Source organism: Carassius gibelio, chromosome B1 (genome assembly GCF_023724105.1).
Source record: "Carassius gibelio isolate Cgi1373 ecotype wild population from Czech Republic chromosome B1, carGib1.2-hapl.c, whole genome shotgun sequence".
Lineage (NCBI taxonomy): Eukaryota > Metazoa > Chordata > Actinopteri > Cypriniformes > Cyprinidae > Carassius > Carassius gibelio.
In genome coordinates this window covers 3752374-3772917 of record NC_068396.1, presented here as the reverse complement: position 1 = coordinate 3772917, position 20544 = coordinate 3752374, and the positions used below count along the sequence as shown (strand labels likewise).

The 20544-nt window shown below is 34.0% G+C and overlaps 1 long non-coding RNA gene across 2 annotated transcripts; it reads right to left on the bottom strand.

Annotated features, from left to right (window-relative positions):
- Positions 1–961: 961 nt before the first annotated feature.
- On the bottom strand, positions 962–18858 carry LOC127948573 (uncharacterized). Of its 2 annotated transcripts, XR_008152115.1 has the most exons (3): positions 18760–18858; positions 12056–12188; positions 962–1364 (listed from the first exon to the last, which is right to left on the bottom strand). It is a non-coding gene; the product is annotated as an uncharacterized LOC127948573 (long non-coding RNA). The 2 variants fall into 2 exon arrangements; XR_008152116.1 differs by lacking the exons at positions 12056–12188; positions 18760–18858 and adding an exon at positions 2599–2654.
- Between the last annotated feature and the right edge of the window lie 1686 nt (positions 18859–20544).

Below are 20544 nucleotides of genomic sequence, written 5' to 3'. Positions count from 1 at the left end.
TCGGAGCGAGTCGTTGCTGCTGCTGCACTCGTCTCGTTCAGTTTCAGCCTCGGGATCTGATTCTGGATCATAAATAAATGGCTTAATCTGACTCTTAGCCATGGTTTGTTTTGGATGATGGGTTTTCCCTCACATTAATGTCACAGCTTCCAAACGCTCTCAACGCAAAAGCTTACTGGCGCTCGTGATTCTTTAGCTCCGCCCACACGTCACGCCTCCAGTCGGTCATGTTTTTCCGGGAAAAATCAGTACAGACTATCTTTCTCTTATGAATATAATAAAACTAAAGACTTTTTGGAGTTATGAAGGATGCAGTACTACTCTATAGGTACTCAAGATTAACAGGAGATTGAGTGAAAACGAGCATCCTCCCCCCCCCCCTTTAACTTATAACTTATATAATGTCACACAAGAGATTCTAGGTTGATCTATGGTTTTTCACTCTTATTATAAGATTAATTTTTGAAACAGTATTGTACTGTAAAATACATGAAACATTCTGTTAGATTACAGTTTTCCACTGTATAAAAAGCTTTTTTTTTTTCATTGAAATTCAGATTTTTTTTCATAGTGAACTTGTTTAACTATGTTTTCTGTAGGATGACATCACTTTGGCGTTTAAAAATAGTTGCCTTTCCAGTAACAAGGTTATTTACTGTTTTTCCTCATGTTGCTTTTTGCTAGCACCTTGTCACGTGACTAACACCTGTTTAAAATGAGTAAATTAACTGGAGTTGAACTTCTTCTTGAGTAAGCTGTATTTAAGAGCAGTTTCTCCAGCACTGCTACCCATGTTTTTATATCTAAAACCCAGCTTTCTATTAGCTGCCGGGATGAGAAGCAGAATTAAATTGAGGCCTTTTCATGCCATTAAATATAAAAGTCAGTGTATCTTTGCAGCAGCTCACTGTCTGGCAAACGTGAATGAATATCATTTCATTACAAATCCAATAGTGCAATATTTCAGCGAATGTACTTTTAATTCCCATCTCGTTTGCATGGATAAAATAGATGTTGACTAAGGGAGTTGAATTCTAAAATAAGCTTGCGCTAATCTTTTTTTTCCAGAGAGGTGATGGAGGAAGAGGATTAGATATCCCAGCAGAGTCATTCATCAAATGTAAAAGTGCATATTGCTTTCCTCTCTAATGCATACGTAGCGCTAGCGCCCAACAGTACCTTCAATTTTTCTTCTCTTTCTCATCTCTGCTGTGATGCTGGGAAGGACGCGATGAAAGATGCTCCGTGTAACTCCTAACCTCTGTCATTTGTCTGGCCCGTCCGAACCTTGATCTCACGTCTTGTGTTTTTCCTGTTTCGCCTTGACAGTGCCATTAGATACAGGCCCGAGCGCCGGGGAAGTCCTGTGATGAGACATACGTTTTCATTAGCCTGCTGTACATCATGGGCCTCCAGTTCCTGTCACCATTTTCTTTAAATTGCAGATGGTTTTGTCTGTATGCATGTCTCCTGATCTGTCTAATAAGTCTGATTTCCACCGTCTCTCTAGCATATGTTCGCACGGACATGTTTGATTGTTCAAAAGCCAATGGTTCCTGTACGTTCGTTGACTGAGCCGCCGTTTCTTTTATTCTACAGCTTGTTGGATTAATTATCTGACGTGGCGTTTTGTACCCTCACAGATGGGCTTTTGAACTAAAGAAGCCAGGAGCTCTTTGAAAAAATCTGTTTCATCTCTGAAGAAAAAGATAATGTGCAATAATCGACAGCATGTGAACGTCTACATTTCTGAGCAAGAGAAAGAAGGTGCATGTGCCGTCTGGGTTGAATTTAATTTATTTATTTTTTTCTTCACCGTTGTGAATTATTCATCACTGTCTATACTGTAGGATAGTGGGTTAACTGGTGAGTCACGACCCCAAAATGTTGAGGACAGCTGGAAAAAATTATTTTGAAACTGCGTCGTATAGAAATCGATCACAGAGAAAGAAATGGATTATATTAAGACTTTTCAAGTAGTTTAATTTGTTATCATGAATTAATTAATATTAATGTTTGTATCTTGTAACTTGTATCTGTTATTGTTAGCCTTACATTTGCAACTAATAATTATAATACTTAAAAATTAAAAGATAGCAACTGAACTTAAGTATAATCAAATGGCTGTAACTTCAACTTTTCTCTTTTTGTTCTTCGATTTAGTTACTAACGAGAGTTTATCACATAGATCAATTATAGTTTAATGAACTTGATTCCCCCAATTCTGTGGCACTTTATAACAAATATCCAATTGAAGGACTAGAGAATGAACAATGTCTTTGATTTCACACACCAAAAAAAAAAAAAAAAAAACTAATTAAAGGTTCTTATCTGAGCTGAAGTTTTGTCCTGAGAAAAAGATGAAACTATGCAACCTGAAGAAAAAAAAAACATTGAGTGTGTTGAAATTGGTTTCCATGAAGAAAAACATTGAGTACGTTGAACTTCTCTCTTCTTTAGAAATGTCCTTTCAGGCTGGAGAAAACAAAACAAACAAATCCACTCCACCACAAAATCCTTTTGAACCAATAGGCTTTCCATTTCACCCTAAGACGCATGGTAAATTAATTGTTCTTAACATTGAGCTTAAAACCTTACTGTTTCTCAATGAGTCCAAGTTTTCCAAGGTAGCCTCCAAGAAACATGTGCCCCCCACCTGACTTGCTTCTTCATGCCAGCTTTTCCTTATATGCCATACAGGTAAGCATATATAGCGCCCTCTAATGGCTTGTAGTATCTCTACACCTTTCCATTCTTTCATTACAAAATAACTCGTACAGATATTTCACTCTGTTACAACTTAAATTATATTAAACTGGAGTGAGAAATGATAATCACTGGTTATGTTCAGCTCAAGGCTTGATAACATGTTTTTGGAAATGTGTCATTTATTAATTTCAGTGTTTGGTTTTACTCACACCATTGGTTGAAACAATGTTGCTGTTGAATTAATCAGGAATATCTTACAGCTGATTCTGCAATTTTAGCTGAACAGAAAAGGCATTTCAACACTAGACAAAAGGATGCAATTTATCTGCTTTAGGATCCAGGAAACAACGTTTGTGTTTAGTCCATGGTCCATGGTCCAGAACAAGATAATAATCAGGGATTCTTATGAAGTCTCAATTTGAACTTCCACAAATTAAAGTCTTTAAAGGTCTTGAATCAGAGCAGAATGCCATTGCATTAAATATCACATCGCATATGCCTTGGAAATCCTTGTCAGTCTTTTGTTGTTGTTGTTTTCCAATAAAAATGTCTAAACAAACAAAGATGCATTTACTTGACATTTACTTCAAATTTTAAATATGAAGGCTCAATTTTTGTTTGTTTATGCTTAAAAGTAACAAATATCTTTCAGTGGGGCAGGGGCGTGAAAACTTTCTTTACTTGGTCTTAACAAGGTAATTAAAAAGTCTTACATTTACCTTCATAAAACCTGCAGAAACCCCTGATATGAACTTTTCCAAAAGAGTCTCTATGATCTACTTATAGTCTTGCAATGCTTTTGGGAAACTCTGATTAATAAGGTGTTAAGAATCATGTTTTGCCGCCTGAGAAAATAGTCAGTGAGCGTATAAGATTTCTTTATTTTAGGTCAAAAACATCAGTCTTCAAACCTTTGTGTGACATGCTTCCCAAATAAAACTGTTAGTGCTGTCAATCATGACCGAACTTCAATTATTTCTATATTCTGATATAAAAGTCTATGTTGACTGTTCACTGCTCTGTGTGTGTGTGCATTTCGGATGGGTTAAATGCAGAGCACAAATTCTGAGTATGGGTCACCATACTTGGCTGAATGTCACTTCACTTTCACTTTCACTTGATTATTTAACAATTTTAAGCGTTTTCCAGTGACAAACAAAAAAGTCCTTGCTTGTTATACCAATTTGTGAAGCTGTAAACTTAATGAAACTGTAAAAAGAGTCTGCAGCCATAATTGTCTTGTAATTTTAGGGTGTTGGACCGTTCGTTCTGATAACAGTTTATTAAACAAATTATTCGGACAGGCTTCTAATTAAAACTTTTCCTCAGTTAATTTTTTCCCCATTTCCTCCATTATCATATTCCTCTTTGTGCGTACATATCGCCGCCTTAATTCACTTGTGTAGAGGGAAATTAAATGTGCTTCTGGTTGATTACATTTGGGTGGCGAAATTACCTCAAGCTCTGTGCAAACGCAGCACCTCTAGGCATCCAATCCGTAACAACCGGCCAACATATTCCTTTAAATAAAGGACCGGGTACTGAATTGTAATTTTTTCATGGCGGCGTGCACCTATTCAGGCTAATTTAATTGAGATTTGCCTCGGCTGAATAGGATGACAGCCGGTGCTCTGTTGGAGAACTTTCCCAGGTCTATATTAATACCTTCACACTGAGTGTGTGTGACAGTGATTGAAGTGTTGTGAAATGCAGGTAAAGAACAATTCATTATCTTGTCTCTTTAAATACTTTCAGGTTTATCAGAGCGTTTTGTAGTTTGGTTTGGAGTGGAGGGACTTTGACTGAATCCTTGCAGTCGCTTCAGTGGTCTCTGCTGATGGACAACGGGTCATTAAGAGCGTGTTTGATGGTTTGTGTTGGGCATGAACACACACAAGTGACTCCAGAGCTGTTGTGGTAATCATATGTTTTGCCAAACCTCAACATAAAAGATTATTCTAAAGGCATTTCACTTTGTAAAAACGTTATGTCCTTCAGATCCGGCATGCTTGATTTATATCCAATCTTGGATTTTGTTCTCTAGAAGTCGTCCTGACAGTAATAGAGTAGCATTTCGTAGTGGTTGAAGTTAGGGGGCAAAGGGTTGCTGGTTTTAAGCCTTGCAATGAATGCATACAGAATGCATTTGTTTGTTTTTTTCATGCATTGGTCAGTTTTGAGATTTTTTTCTTAGTGGAAAGAAAAAATACTCTTAAGTGTGGCTTTAATTGCACTTTATCTGTTTGCATCTGTAGATTTCAATTACAATAAGTATCTTTAGAAGTTGTTTTCTGAAGAAAACCAAACTTGGTTTCAGCAGCAACCAAACTTGAAAGTTTTTTTTTTTTTCTTCTTTTTTTTTTTTTTACAGAGGTTTTTACAGAGTGGTTTGTTCATATATAATTTATGCATGTTATTCCTTAAACTGTATATTTTTTAATTATTTATTTATTTTCAGATTTATAGAGAAATAAAAAAAGATATACCATGCAAATATGTTTTTTAACCCAGACTATTAATATAGCTTTCAAAGATTTGTTCTCAAAATATATGTAAATCAGTGCATATTTAATTAGTTAATGCCTAATTTGATTATTTAAATATAGCATTTCAGAAAACTTTGCAAATCTCAGTGTAATCAGTTTATTTATTTACTGTATCTATTTAAGGTGTCCAAGACAAATTTCCCAGGAATTCAACAATAAAGTATATTCTATTCTGTTCTGTTCTATTCACATTTGCCAAGCCTTAATCTCAAGTAACTGTCCACATAGTGTACTAGAAGATGCCTTAGAGAAATGTCTTCTAGATGGCTATAAAGACTACATTGGGGTCATTCAAATCATTCTCAGATTCAATAAGGTTTTCCAGGTTTTGTAAGCTATGAAATGAGTTCTGTTTGTTCAGAAGTATTGTTCATATCTTACATACATTGGTTGCTATAACACTGATGTCAGACTTCCTCCCATGCATGAGGAACATGATCTGTAGTCATTTTAACAACTAAATGTGAGACTGATATGCAAAATTAATGAGGTTCTATCGTGAAATTATGTTTTAGTGCATTTCATAAATGACTAAATGCTTTAATCCAAAGATATTTACAACACAATAAAGCAATTGATCAGTCCATGTGTTTCCAGGGAACTGAAGCTATGCGTAGCTGAACTAGTTTACTCTTCAGATATTTTGAATCATGTATGCAAAAAAAAGAAGTGGCAGCTCATGTGGGCTGCGCTGTAGTTAATTATAAAAAAGTGAGATGTAATTACGCTTCACAGGGTGAGAAAACTGATGCTTTGATGAGTTATTAATAACGAGTCATTAGTACAGTAAGTGTATGTGTGTGTGTGTGTGTGTGTGAGATATATCAGTATACGATTGATATTGATTCTTCGGTGAACACAAACTTTAGTGGTTGAAAGCAATGGAACTGTGTGAAAACAGCCGTAAACACCTCATTAACGAAATCTTATTTAACTTTGTGACTCCTGCTGTTGTGTGTCTGGAGAAATCAATGCAGTTCGGTGCAATTAAAAGGGGCATGAACTGCATGTTTGAAAGTTTTATGTTGTTTCCTGAGGTGAGGTTACAATAGTTGGATATGTATAGACTACATCAAAAACTGTCATAGTTTAGAAATTAAAGGCCATTTTCACTTTAAAGACTTCAGTGTAATCGCCCACTGCTTTGACTGTGTAACATCGTTGCATATGAAATAATGCTTTGAATCCAGGAGCTGGGAACAACGTCACACCCAAGTGGACCGGAAAACCAAGATAGACGTGTTGATTGTTAGCAATACCGGTTGAATAAAATCACATAAAAGTGGTATTTTAAATAATAAAACCATAGTATCATGTCCACAAAAATCGGATAGTTCTTTGTGCACCACTGACAAGCATACAGTATTGTTCAAAATAATAGCAGTACAATGTGACTAACCAGAATAATCAAGGTTTTTAGTATATTTTTTTATTGCTACGTGGCAAACAAGTTACCAGTAAGTTCAGTAGATTCTCAGAAAACAAATGAGACCCAGCATTCATGATATGCACGCTCTTAAGGCTGTGCAATTGGGCAATTAGTTGAATTAGTTGAAAGGGGTGTGTTCAAAAAAATAGCAGTGTGGCATTCAATCACTGAGGTCATCAATTTTGTGAAGAAACAGGTGTGAATCAGGTGGCCCCTATTTAAGGATGAAGCCAACACTTGTTGAACATGCATTTGAAAGCTGAGGAAAATGGGTCGTTCAAGACATTGTTCAGAAGAACAGCGTACTTTGATTAAAAAGTTGATTAGAGAGGGGAAAACCTATAAAGAGGTGCAAAAAATGATAGGCTGTTCAGCTAAAATGATCTCCAATGCCTTAAAATGGAGAGCAAAACCAGAGAGACGTGGAAGAAAACGGAAGACAACCATCAAAATGGATAGAAGAATAACCAGAATGGCAAAGGCTCAGCCAATGATCACCTCCAGGATGATCAAAGACAGTCTGGAGTTACCTGTAAGTACTGTGACAGTTAGAAGACGTCTGTGTGAAGCTAATCTATTTTCAAGAATCCCCCACAAAGTCCCTCTGTTAAAAAAAAGGCATGTGCAGAAGAGGTTACAATTTGCCAAAGAACACATCAACTGGCCTAAAGAGAAATGGAGGAACATTTTGTGGACTGATGAGAGTAAAATTTTTCTTTTTGGGTCCAAGGGCCACAGGCAGTTTGTGAGACGACCCCCAAACTCTGAATTCAAGCCACAGTACACAGTGAAGACAGTGAAGCATGGAGGTGCAAGCATCATGATATGGGCATGTTTCTCCTACTATGGTGTTGGGCCTATTTATCGCATACCAGGGATCATGGATCAGTTTGCATATGTTAAAATACTTGAAGAGGTCATGTTGCCCTATGCTGAAGAGGACATGCCCTTGAAATGGTTGTTTCAACAAGACAATGACCCAAAACACACTAGTAAACGGGCAAAGTCTTGGTCCCAAACCAACAAAATTAATGTTATGGAGTGGCCAGCCCAATCTCCAGACCTTAATCCAATTGAGAACTTGTGGGGTGATATCAAAAATGCTGTTTCTGAAGCAAAACCAAGAAATGTGAATGAATTGTGGAATGTTGTTAAAGAATCATGGAGTGGAATAACAGCTGAGAGGTGCCACAAGTTGGTTGACTCCATGCCACACAGATGTCAAGCAGTTTTAAAAAACTGTGGTCATACAACTAAATATTAGTTTAGTGATTCACAGGATTGCTAAATCCCAGAAAAAAAAAATGTTTGTACAAAATAGTTTTGAGTTTGTACAGTCAAAGGTAGACACTGCTATTTTTTTGAACACACCCCTTTCAACTAATTGCCCAATTGCACAGCCTTATGAGCGTGCATATCATGAATGCTGGGTCTTGTTTGTTTTCTGACAATCTACTGAACCTACTGGTAACTTGTTTGCCACGTAGCAATAAAAAATATACTAAAAACCTTGATTATTCTGGTTAGTCACATTGTACTGCTATTATTTTGAACAATACTGTATGTGCTAATTAACAAAACATTGTCACTGTTTTGTTTTTTCTATTACTGCTGAAGCACTAAAGCAGCCAAATTGGATTCTGAAGTTGGAGTTATCCTAATTTCTCTGAAATTCTGAGTCGGGACTCAGAAAAAAAAGTTCCTTTAAGGAATTTCCAAATTCTGAGTATAACTGGAATGCAGCATGTATGGAGTGCATTAGTCCCCGCCCACATTTTAGCCGCATTGATACAGGGTTTTTTATTTATTTATATCTCAGTAATTTGTTTTGTTGTGGTCTATTACATGTGGATCTCTTTTGAAAACTTCCGAGATGAACTAATCAAGAAAGTGTGGATGATAGTGTTATATTTAGACACGCTTTGCATAAAAGGTTGAAGCCTTTAATACTAATATAATCCCTCCACAGTGACTCTTCTGTCATATCTGCTGGATTATAAATCATATCTATGCATTAGCACCTGTAGAATTCCTCCCATGCATCATTCACAAGCAAAGCCATTCATTAGGCTATTTCCAGCTAAGTAACTCTCTCTCTCTCTCTCTCTCTCTCTCTCTCTCTCTCCTTCACAGACTGATAGCACTTTCCTCATAGATGCACACATCTGTATACTACTGAATGTAGCTCATTGCATTTGATAATCTCCTCTCAGGTTGTCTGCTAGTTCAATCATTTATCTGCTCAGCACCAGTCTGAGCCGTTCATTCCCTCATCTTACACCGTCGTTCCTGCAGAAGGTATAGTGACACCGAGAGAATCAGAGATCTCACTGGGATCAGTCGCTCTAACTGAGTCTTAAACCGCTCGAGCTCCCGCAGGTGAGGCTCCTCATCTAATCCAGTCGAGTTCTCTTCCCCCCGAGGCAGAAAAATGTTGGTATTACGCTGGCTTTATATATGATTGCATTTTAACAGTAGTGAACTGCGGTTCTTTTATTGCTTGCTTCGGGATGAAAGCAGTTCAGTCGATCTGAATCACGTCAAACTCTGCTGACGGACTTCTCCATCTTTCTCAGATGTCTGTGATTGGGATCCTTGAGTGGGACACTACAATAACTTCCAGGGATGCAAGAGAAGTTGTGTTGAGTTGTTAAATCCCTGCCCAGAAAACAGAGACTGACCTGCCAACCAATTAAACCACCAGACTTAAACCTGCAAAAACCCTTAGATTGGTGAATGAACAAACATTTGTTTTTTTTATATAAATTTAAAGTAGAATTCTATTCTATTCTATTCTATTCTATTCTATTATATTATATTATATTATATTATATTATATTATATTATATTATATTATATTATATTTATTGTTACTATTTGTATATTATTTGTATATTATTACAATTTCATATTGCTTTTGGTGGCATTATATGCATTTGATGTTTTCAAAATAATGTAAATTTTCCATTAAATGGTTCCATAAAATGACGAATTCGATCTTATGCATTAACTAGTAAATCCTTTATATTATATGTTTTATATATATATATATATATATATATATATATATATATATATATATATATATATATATAAAGCATTGTTGTTATTTGATATATAGTAGATAGATATATTAATTAGAATTAATATACAGCTATATATTATGTATATAATATTTTAAATGTAAATAGAATTTTCATATTATATTATTATTATTGTTATTATTAAATATTGGTTTTGGTTACATTTATTTATTTATTTATTTTATTTTTTTTGGTCAATCCCAGTTATTCTTCTCTGGGAGATAGACCTGCTTAAATATTAATAATATTATTTTTTATTTAAATTTACATTATATGTATATTCAATTATTATTCATAATACTATTAAATTTATATTATATTAATTTATTATTCAAATTATATTATCTAAATATTAACTTTTTCTGTATTGTTATTTTTTATATTTTATTCTTAAAATAACTCATTATGCAAATGCCATGGTACATGAATATGATAATCATTTAATACTACTGTATATTCCAGAGTACTACGCTATTACTATCTCCTAGCATAAATGTACCTCCATCTGCGTCCTTATTTTGTATGAATGTAAATATTGCTATAAATAGATCTTGTCTTTAGATATTTGTGATTGATAATTAAGAGAAACACATGGAGATGTACCTGTGTAATTACTGGATCAGTGTCCCTCTGAAGAGCAGAAGACAGATGTAATTGAGGATCCTGACAGGTGCATAAGAATCATCTGGACCGACTGAAGCTAATCACATCTAATTAGCCACAAGCACTCGTTTCTATTTTAGTCTTCAATTATCAGCTCTCAGAGTAAGAGATTCTTAAGAAATTCTGCGTGCTGCATGAGAGCGATAAATTCCTCGACTTTGTCTTTTCTCCGTTCTTTACTTATTGATTGACTTGAGCTTCAGAAACGCAGCATCGCTGTTAGAGGCTTTCAATCATTTAGCGTGATTAAAGTCTCTACCACACTTTCCTCGCTCCAGAAGCGCAGTGTGAATTTCTCACAGTGCTGTGAATAAAGCAGATGATTTTTGCAGTATGCATTAGGCCTGGCTTTCAACTTCTGCTCATCTCCTGAGCAAACGCTGAAATAATTCCCGCGACCAGAAAATGCAATAACATTTGCTCTCCTAAGTGACTTTGGTTTAGTCTGTGTTATCTGAAAGCTGTCTGCAGTTACTCAAACGAATGAATGATGAAGAATTCACTGACATGCTGTTTTGTTCTTCAAATGGTGTGGCACTAATTCTGTCTTGTACTAATTATCATGAAAACTTTTCCAGTGCTTTTCACTCTCAAGCCTGCAGGTGAATATTTTCATTTCAGCACCAAATCTATTCAGGGTTTGTTTTTTGTATTTTAAACGTCACATTAACACATACTCTGAAGTTCAAACTTTATGACTAGAGATACAGAAAAAGAAATGCATTCATATTTACCTGTAGCTAATTAAAGCAAAGGGTTCATATTATTCAAATAATAAAATACACAAATTTTATATATATTTATGTGATTCCATTTGACTTTGATATAGATTGTGTAATTGAATTATTACAATATTCTTGTACTATGGTATTATACAGAACACAGTTACATGTCTGAAAAATAATATTTATTGTGTACGTATTTTTTTAAATAAATTTTTATTCATATTTAAATAATATTATTAATGACAATAATATTTACATTTCAATTATTAAATATTTTTTGTTGGTTTAAGTGGCTCTTAATACTGTTACATGTCCAATAATAATAATAATAATAATAATAATTAATGTAAATATAAGATGTTATATTAAAAACATGATATAGCAGAAGTTATATAATAATAATAGCAAAAATAATATTTAATATTTATATATTTTAAATAGTAATAATAACAAATATGATTGTTACATACCCAATATTTAATGCATATACAGTATATATATATATATATATATATATATATATATATATATATATATATATATATATATATATATATATATATATATATATATATATATATATATATATATATGTGTGTGTGTGGGGGGGGGGGGGTGTTAAATTAAAACACGGAAATGACATGCCAAATATAATATATTTAATATTAGTAATTATTTAAATAATAATAATATTAATGTAATTCTAATATTATTTAAAGAATATTATTAAAAAGAAAATGATATGTACAATTCAAATAATATATAGGTTCTCACAAACAAGAAGTTATCAAACAATCAATAGTTGGCCTTGGAATTTCTCCATTGTTTTCCCATTTCCCATGGTTTCATCATTTTTAATATGTCAACCTGTGGTCGTGTTATGACTGTACAGATCCTGACCTTGCCGAGATGATAACGCAGTCCTGAGGACAGGAGGCTGTCTGAAAACGTCCATCAGCTGTCATATAAAATCCCAAAGAAGCTCCATCTTCATAGTTTGACCTGTTGTCAGGTGTCTTTAAACCAGCTGAACCTTTAAAAACAGAGCTCAGTGTTAAACACACACACACACACACACACATACACCTCTTACAGCCAAAAACCTAAAGGAATGCGTCTGTTTATAACAAATATTAACTAAAGCGTGCATTATTGCATATTCATTATTTAATCATAAGTCAACCCAATTTGATAATATCTTATTTAACATTTCCAATATAATATACAAAATATTAATTAAACATGTTATACTGTATAGGAATAACCTGGCCTCTATTTTAATATCTATAATGAATGTCAGTGAGGAATGAGGCTGTAAAGCATTAGAAGTATCATTCAAATATCATAAAACCAATCCATAAAACATTAGCATACTCACTGAAAATATTGACTTATAAATAGTGAGTACTGATTCATCAACAAACATGTGATTCTTTTGATCCGATTATGGAAATTAACTTACTGTCTAAAAGATTTGTTCATAAAACACTTATCCGGCTCCTGAATTCAACTCGCTGACTCAGTGATTGGGTCTAAAAGATTTGTTCATAAAACACACTAATCCGACTCCTGAATTCAACTCACTGATTCAGTGATTCGGTCTAAAAGATTTGTTCATAAAACACACTAATCCGACTCCAGAATTCAACTCACTGATTCAGTGATTCGGCCTAAAAGATTTGTTCATAAAACACACTAATCCGACTCCAGAATTCAACTCACTGATTCAGTGATTCGGCCTAAAAGATTTGTTCATAAAACAAACTAATCCAGCTCCTGAATTCAACTCGCTGATTCAGTGATTGGGTCTAAAATATTTGTTCACAAAACACACTAATCCGACTCCTGAATTCAACTCACTGATTCAGTGATTCGGCCTAAAAGATTTGTTCACAAAACACACTAATCCGACTCCTGAATTCAACTCACTGATTCAGTGATTGGGTCTAAAAGATTTGTTCACAAAACACACTAATCCGACTCCTGAATTCAACTCACTGATTCAGTGATTGGGTCTAAAAGATTTGTTCACAAAACACACTAATCCGACTCCTGAATTCAACTCACTGATTCAGTGATTGGGTCTAAAAGATTTGTTCACAAAACACACTAATCCGACTCCTGAATTCAACTCACTGATTCAGTGATTGGGTCTAAAAGATTTGTTCACAAAACACACTAATCCGACTCCTGAATTCAACTCGCTGACTCAGTGATTCGGTCTAAAAGATTTGTTCATAAAACAAACTTATCCGGCTCCTGAATTCAACTCACTGATTCAGTGATTCGGTCTAAAAGATTTGTTCATTAAACACACTAATCCGACTCCAGAATTCAACTCGCTGATTCAGTGATTGGGTCTAAAAGATTTGTTCACAAAACACACTAATCCGACTCCTGAATTCAACTCGCTGACTCAGTGATTCGGTCTAAAAGATTTGTTCATAAAACAAACTTATCCGGCTCCTGAATTCAACTCGCTGACTCAGTGATTCGGCCTAAAAGATTTGTTCACAAACCAGACTTTAACTGGTTCTTGAGTTAAACTCAGTGATTCGGTCTAAATTATTTGTTTACAAAACAGACTGATCTGGTTTACAAGTTTAACTGACTGACTCAGTGAGTCAATCTAAAAGATTTGTTCAAAAATCAGACTTAACCAGTTCTCAAGTTCAACTCACTGACTGGAATAAGTAATGTCAGAACAACTTTTCTTGAACCATATTTGTTCAAATCACAGTTCATATGATGTAAAATTACATAAAAATGAAAAGCTTGCTTCTTGCACATTCACATCATCACCTTTAACGTCTCTGAGGTTGATTTGGGATGCTAATGCTAATGATTTTCTCATGCTTTGATCTCTCAAAGAATGATGTGGTTTTAATGCGTGAGAGCTGAATATATTGACTGTCCTGCTCAAGTGCCTCTTTATCTCACAGCGATGATATTAGCATCAGACCAACATTTGTGCAGCAGCGGCTAAAGATGAATATCAATTGATTATCATCAATGGCTTCATTGTCAGGATGAAGCATTTACACAAAGGAGCATAAATGATGCAGTCTCTCATTTGTGTAGACATCAGCTACAGGCGAGGATAAAACAGGTGAGGTGATGAATCAATGATGAGGTGTAGTCAGGACACAGAAGAGTTCAAGCATATTAAAGCAAGCTCTTCTGAATCTAGATATTGAGTTTTACTGACACTTTCCACAAACGGGCTGAATTGCAGTGCTTTTGAAAAAGAAATAAAATCACTAATCTCATTTTGAGAAATGCATAATCAAGTTACTGTTGATTTTCTGTCTGTAAAGAGAGTGGAACATTTGATAAAAGTCAATTGTGACCCGTGACAGTATTTTAATTTATTTTTCTACGTCATGGTGGAAATTAACTGTGCAATAAAAAAGTTTTCCTTACCAAGTTATTGTTATTGCATAAACTAGCCTATATATATATATATGAAATAATTTTTACAATTTAATTTTTGACACTTTAAATAATTTACTTAAATTTTTTTTTATCTATCTATAATTATATACATATATATATAATAATACAATTTTATATCTATTGCACAAAACTTTCTAGCCCTGACTTCTTTTTTCTTTCTTTCTTTCTTTCTTTCTTTCTTTCTTTCTTTCTTTATTTCTTTCTACTAAATAAAACTGTAGCCTCACATCTAGCCTTGAGTACATTATGCATTTTATTTAATGTCTTTGTTTTATATTTTAAAATAAATATAATAAATAAGATTTCAAAACTGCAACTATCCCCTATACTTGCCTATACTTGACTACTGTAGAGATTATAGTTTATTTGTTGTTTGTTTGTTTAAATTAAATAACAATAGCCCCATCTATCTAGTCTAGTTATTAGTATTATTAAAATTACATTTCAAATTGCAACTATATAGCCCCTCACTACTCTTGTTTGTTCGCTTGTTTTTAAAATAAAATTGCAACTCACCCCAACCATCTACTCGTTATTTATTTATTTATTGTTTGTTTGTTTTTAATTGCAATCTTAGCCCCAATCTAATCTAGTTAGATAGTTAGTTCATTTTATGTATTTATTTATTGTTTTTTTATTATTATTATTATTATTTATAATTGTTACTATTTATTAATTCAATAGAATTAAGTGACATTTCTTTTAATTATCCCCAACTCTCTAGCCTTAACTATACTTGTATCCATTTAATAGAATAAAAAAAAAAAATAAAAAAAAAAAAATTATATTGCATGCATTTTATTTTAAATTAAATTTCTTAATCTAAATTACTTTACTGCAAGAAAAAAATAAATAAATAAATAAATAACAACGACCCAAATCGGGGCTTTAAACCATATTCAAACATTTCTTACAGTTTGATCACAGCCTGCAAATCTTTCATAATAACCTCTTAGTAAAATTCTTCCTTAAGGTTTGAGGAAAGCGCTGGCCTCCCGAGACCTTTCTTGAGGAACACTCTCTCTCCCCCCCCCCCCCCCCCTCTCTCTCTCTCTCTCTCTCCCCCTCCCTCTCTCTCTCTCTCTCTCTGTTATCAGCACAGTGGCGTATGTTTCTGAACAAATGGTGTTTGATGATAACCTTCCTCAGAAGCTCCTCTGAGCTCTTCTCTCTGCTAATGCATGTTATCTAGGTTGTCATCCAGCAAATACTGCAGGAGGCAAAACTGTCTAAATGGAAGGATGACTTCCACTTCGCCAAAGTCTTCTTTAGGTATCTTAGCACACATAGCGGTAATGTATCAGCGAGCAGCGCTGCTTTGTGACGGGACCATCAGTAATGCTGTAGATGTGTCAGCAAACACACAGAAACTACTGTACTTCAGCACAAACACACACTTACAGAGCTTCATCAGAGCTCACAGGACAACAGACTCACTTTATCATATCATAGCATATATGATATAATATCACACATGTATTATGATCGTTTTTTCCTTACTTATATATTTTCATACAAATTAATCAAAATGTAAACGTTTATACCAAAAAATTAATTCGGTCATTGTGTACTGTCACCTATATATTAGTGTAAAATAAAATAAAATAAAATAAAATTAAATTAAATTAAATTAAATTAAATTAAATTAAATTTAATTTAATATATTTTGTAGAATTATAGGCTATATATGTAAAAATAATAATAATAATAATAATAATAATAATAATAATAATAGTAATCAAATGTATTATCACCCACTTGTCGTCCTTTTTTTAACTTAAGAATCAAAAACAGAGCTTCATAAGTGAAACATGCACTTTTTTTTTTAATTCATGTTTGCTGTATTACTGTACTGTATTACTTTCTGATCATTCATCATTACTGTTTTTTTAAAAGATGACATCAGAGGCCATTTTAATTGGCTTATAATCTGCTCATCACTATGCAAACGTAAACAAAAGCAGAATTAAATAAAAATGTTTTTGTCTCCTGATTGACCTGCATTCACCTCGTTTCTTCTTGTCTTGTCTCTTTTCCACAGGGCCTGTTTAATTAAGTTAGGAAGCAGTCAGTCTTTACTTAAGGATAACAACACGCACACACAACAGTCTGTTTATACTGCCATTAAATCCTATTCTATCACAGACGAGAGAGGTTTGTTTCACAGTGTATTTTATGAAGGAAATGTGTGTGTGCTTGTGAATGGATGTTGCATGGTTACTAAGATGGTTTCTAGCACATCGTTATGTGTTGCTAAGTGCTGAGTTTACTTGCTTTTAACTCATCAAACGTCCAACTCCAAGCACCAAGACCAAGAAAATCCACTCACTTCAGACACCTCGTTTGGATTTAGACAAGTTACATTGTGTTTTAAAACAGAGAAAGTGCACGTGTGAGACTTGACTCTGGTAATGTGTTGTTATTTAAATGTTTGTGTAAGTGTTAAGAGATTTTTTTAAAGTTAACTGTCTTAAATTAACACATTTCAAAAGCTGACAATGTTGAGTTGTAAAGTAAAGCCTGGAGGTTTCATGTAGTCTTATAAAGTTATTGTTCACTCAGAAATCTGTTTTAATTAATTCACTCTCGTGTTGTTCTGATGTGTTTTGGATACATTTTAAAGGGTATTAACACTGTATTCTATGAAAATCCTCCGTTATTGTCTGTTAATCATATACAGTGGCATCAGAAGACTTAAAATATATTAAACTATGGAGCTTTTCAGTCAAAAATCAAGATTTTATTAATATACAGATAAACATTTATTTGTAATACAACATGTTAACCTCGGAAGCTACAGCAACTGTGCATTAAAATCCAATCAATAGTAAAATAAGATAATAATAATGAAAATAAGTAATTATAATTGGAGCTGGAATGACAAGTGCATAATGACAGAATTTTTATTTTAATTTTATTTTTTAATTTTATTTTTTTGGATATGCTGTTTAATTTATTTTAATTATTTAATTTGTATAAAAATACTAATGTTTTATAATAAAAAATAAATAAAAGTTTTATAAAAATGTATACAATGTAACTAAATATTTTCATTCAATTAATTAATTAATTTGATTTATTTATAAATTTATTTGTAGCTTAAAACAGGATGATATGAATCAGTTATAATACATAATGCCAGATTTTTATAGAAAATTTTTTTATGAACTGTTAAATTTAATGTAGTTAATGTTTGTTCAAACTATAGTACAAATAGTGTTTTACAAAAAAAAAAAAAAAAATATGTAACTAAAATTACGTAATTTCCAATTAAAATGTATATTTATATTGAAATACGTTTGTCACAGCACTAGAGTTACTCTATAGAAATAAAGTAAAAAGTTAGTAAAATAAAAATAAATTAAACATAAATGTGGAATATATAAATGTATGCATGGTCTGAATACTGGATTCTGATTGGCTGGCAGGAATGCATTACGATGCTTTAATGCACAGGTAGTTCCAAATCAGTTTCATTACTGTTCTATATTAATGTGCTGCTTTTATTTATGCACACAAACCCACAAACATCACACACACACACACACACACACAGAGAGAGAGAGAGAGAGAGAGAGAGAGAGACTGAGACTGCACTGCGCACACACAGAAACATGTTCTCAACGCTGCCCTGTGACGTTTATGAATAAAATAGCCTAGACATGAACACATAATACATTAATGAATTAAAACAGCTGCTGTAAAGATAATAGCGGTGGTCGTAACGATTTAAGCACTGCACGCATTAATGGAAATATCACAGGAGGAGGGCTGGTGTTTATGTACGACACGAGTTGTACAATCCTGAAAGTCTGCATTGAGCTTTGATGCGGTAGGAATAACGTGCTCTAATTGATTTGGATATCCTAATTACATTTCTCCAGTCTCATGTCTCATTAGCAAACGTAAAAATAGGGGGCGAGTGAAAGCTGACATTAATTCACGCAGTCTGCCCACGGGATTGAGGAATAAAACACACAAACACACACTCGTTACATACACGCAATCACACAGACTTACAGGTGGACTCCGCTGATGTGGAGAGTGTTAGGATGTGCTGAATGAGAACTGGGACTCACATCACAGGCCTTTTTATTGTATATTAAATAAAAAAAAAATATGAAATGAGAAGAGAAGCTAGTGCTTACTGACGCGTTCTGGAACAGTTCATTCACTCTTTCCTAAGAAGGAAGGCAGCATCTTGTTGTCTTCACTGCATCTTTGTCATCTGGTTTCTGCACGTTCTCCTCTGTCATAAACACTATGTGTGTGAATCGGTGGGCGGGGCTAAACAAGCACTGATGTCGAAGCAGGTGTTGATCATCTTCTGCGGAGGCGGAGCTTATGCACACTATGACATCATAGAGCAGAACACTGTTAAAGCTGTGGTTTATTCAGACTGCCTTCAATACAAGCTGTTCTTAGACTAATGACAAAGTTTTGAGTTTTGAAGCTTACAGGAATTTTGGTGACCCACATAAAATATGTGTAGAAAAAATATACATAAAAAAGACGTTTTATAATGCATTTCACATATCTAAAATGTTAATTCTTAATGTCTCATTAAAATTATTAGATGATCATCATGATATATAATCTAATACTTTGTAATTTATCATATTTATTGCTTTTTTATTACATAAAATATGTTACAAAAATATTTTTAGTTTGTCATTTGTTCATTACACACACAGACATATATGACAACAATTAAAAATGTTAATTTTACAGTAAAATATTAATTTATCTGCTACAAAAAAATATAAAAATGTTTATTGTCATTAAAATGATAATTTTTAATTTGTCAGTAAATCATTTGAATCATTATATATTTACATGTAAATATATGTACATATATATAATTAAATGAAACAGCATGCTTTAATTTGTCATTAAATTATGTATTGTATTGTTTTATTTTATTTGGGGGGGGGGGGTAAACAATTTTGATAAATCTACATTTATAAGATTATCGGTGAACAACTTAATTTTTGCATGTGAAAGATAAGTAAAAATAGATACTTTTTAAAATAACATTATTATTGGATTTCCTCACTGGTCTTCTGGTCCCGCTGGTGAGGACTTAGGCTGCTTTCACACCTGCCTCATTTAGTTCGGTTGAATCGTACCAGAGTTCGTTTCCCCCTTTGGTGCGGTTCGACTGGGCAGGTGAGAAAGCAGCAAACGCACTCGGGTGCGCACCAAAAGCGGACCAAACAAGCGTACCGAGCCCTTCCTGAAGAGGTGGTCTCGGTACGCTTTCAAACGAACTCTGGAGCGGTCCGTTTGTGGTGAGAATGTGATCCGACCTCGAACAGACCCAACTGCAAAAAGTACTGATCATTTTTGGACTAAACCAGCTGCCGTAGTCAGCTGCGTTGTGCATTATGGGATGAGGAAGTGTTTGTTGACAGTTTGCACTTTAGCATGTCAGCTCGTGCACAAACTTGGAGTAGTGAGGAGGTGCGGAGCCTCATAGAAATTAGGTCAGATGACCATGAGCATGTCAGAGTTAAGAAGAATTAATGCATGCCTCCACTTGAAGTTACGAGCGATTCCCGCTGAACAATGTAATAGATTATGACCAGGGACAAAACCAGCCCGCGCAGTCGTCTCTCCATAGTTGTGTTGTCTCCGTGTTGTTTGCTGGCTTTTCCTCTTATGTTGGAATTTTCCCGCACGTAAAATCTGACCAATCGAAAAGCAGTTTAGGAAATACGTCATGGCCAATGAGTGATGTGGGTGTTGTCATGTGACTGCATTTTGGTTCGTTTCAACTGGTACGGCTCAAAGCAATCAGTGTGGTGTGAAAAGGAACCAAAAAAGCTGAAAAATGCTACAATGTATAATTGTTTGCCCTTGGTTCGGACCAAATGAACCGAACTAGAGATGTGAAAGCACCCTTAGTAAAGCACCAGCACACTTTCCTCGTG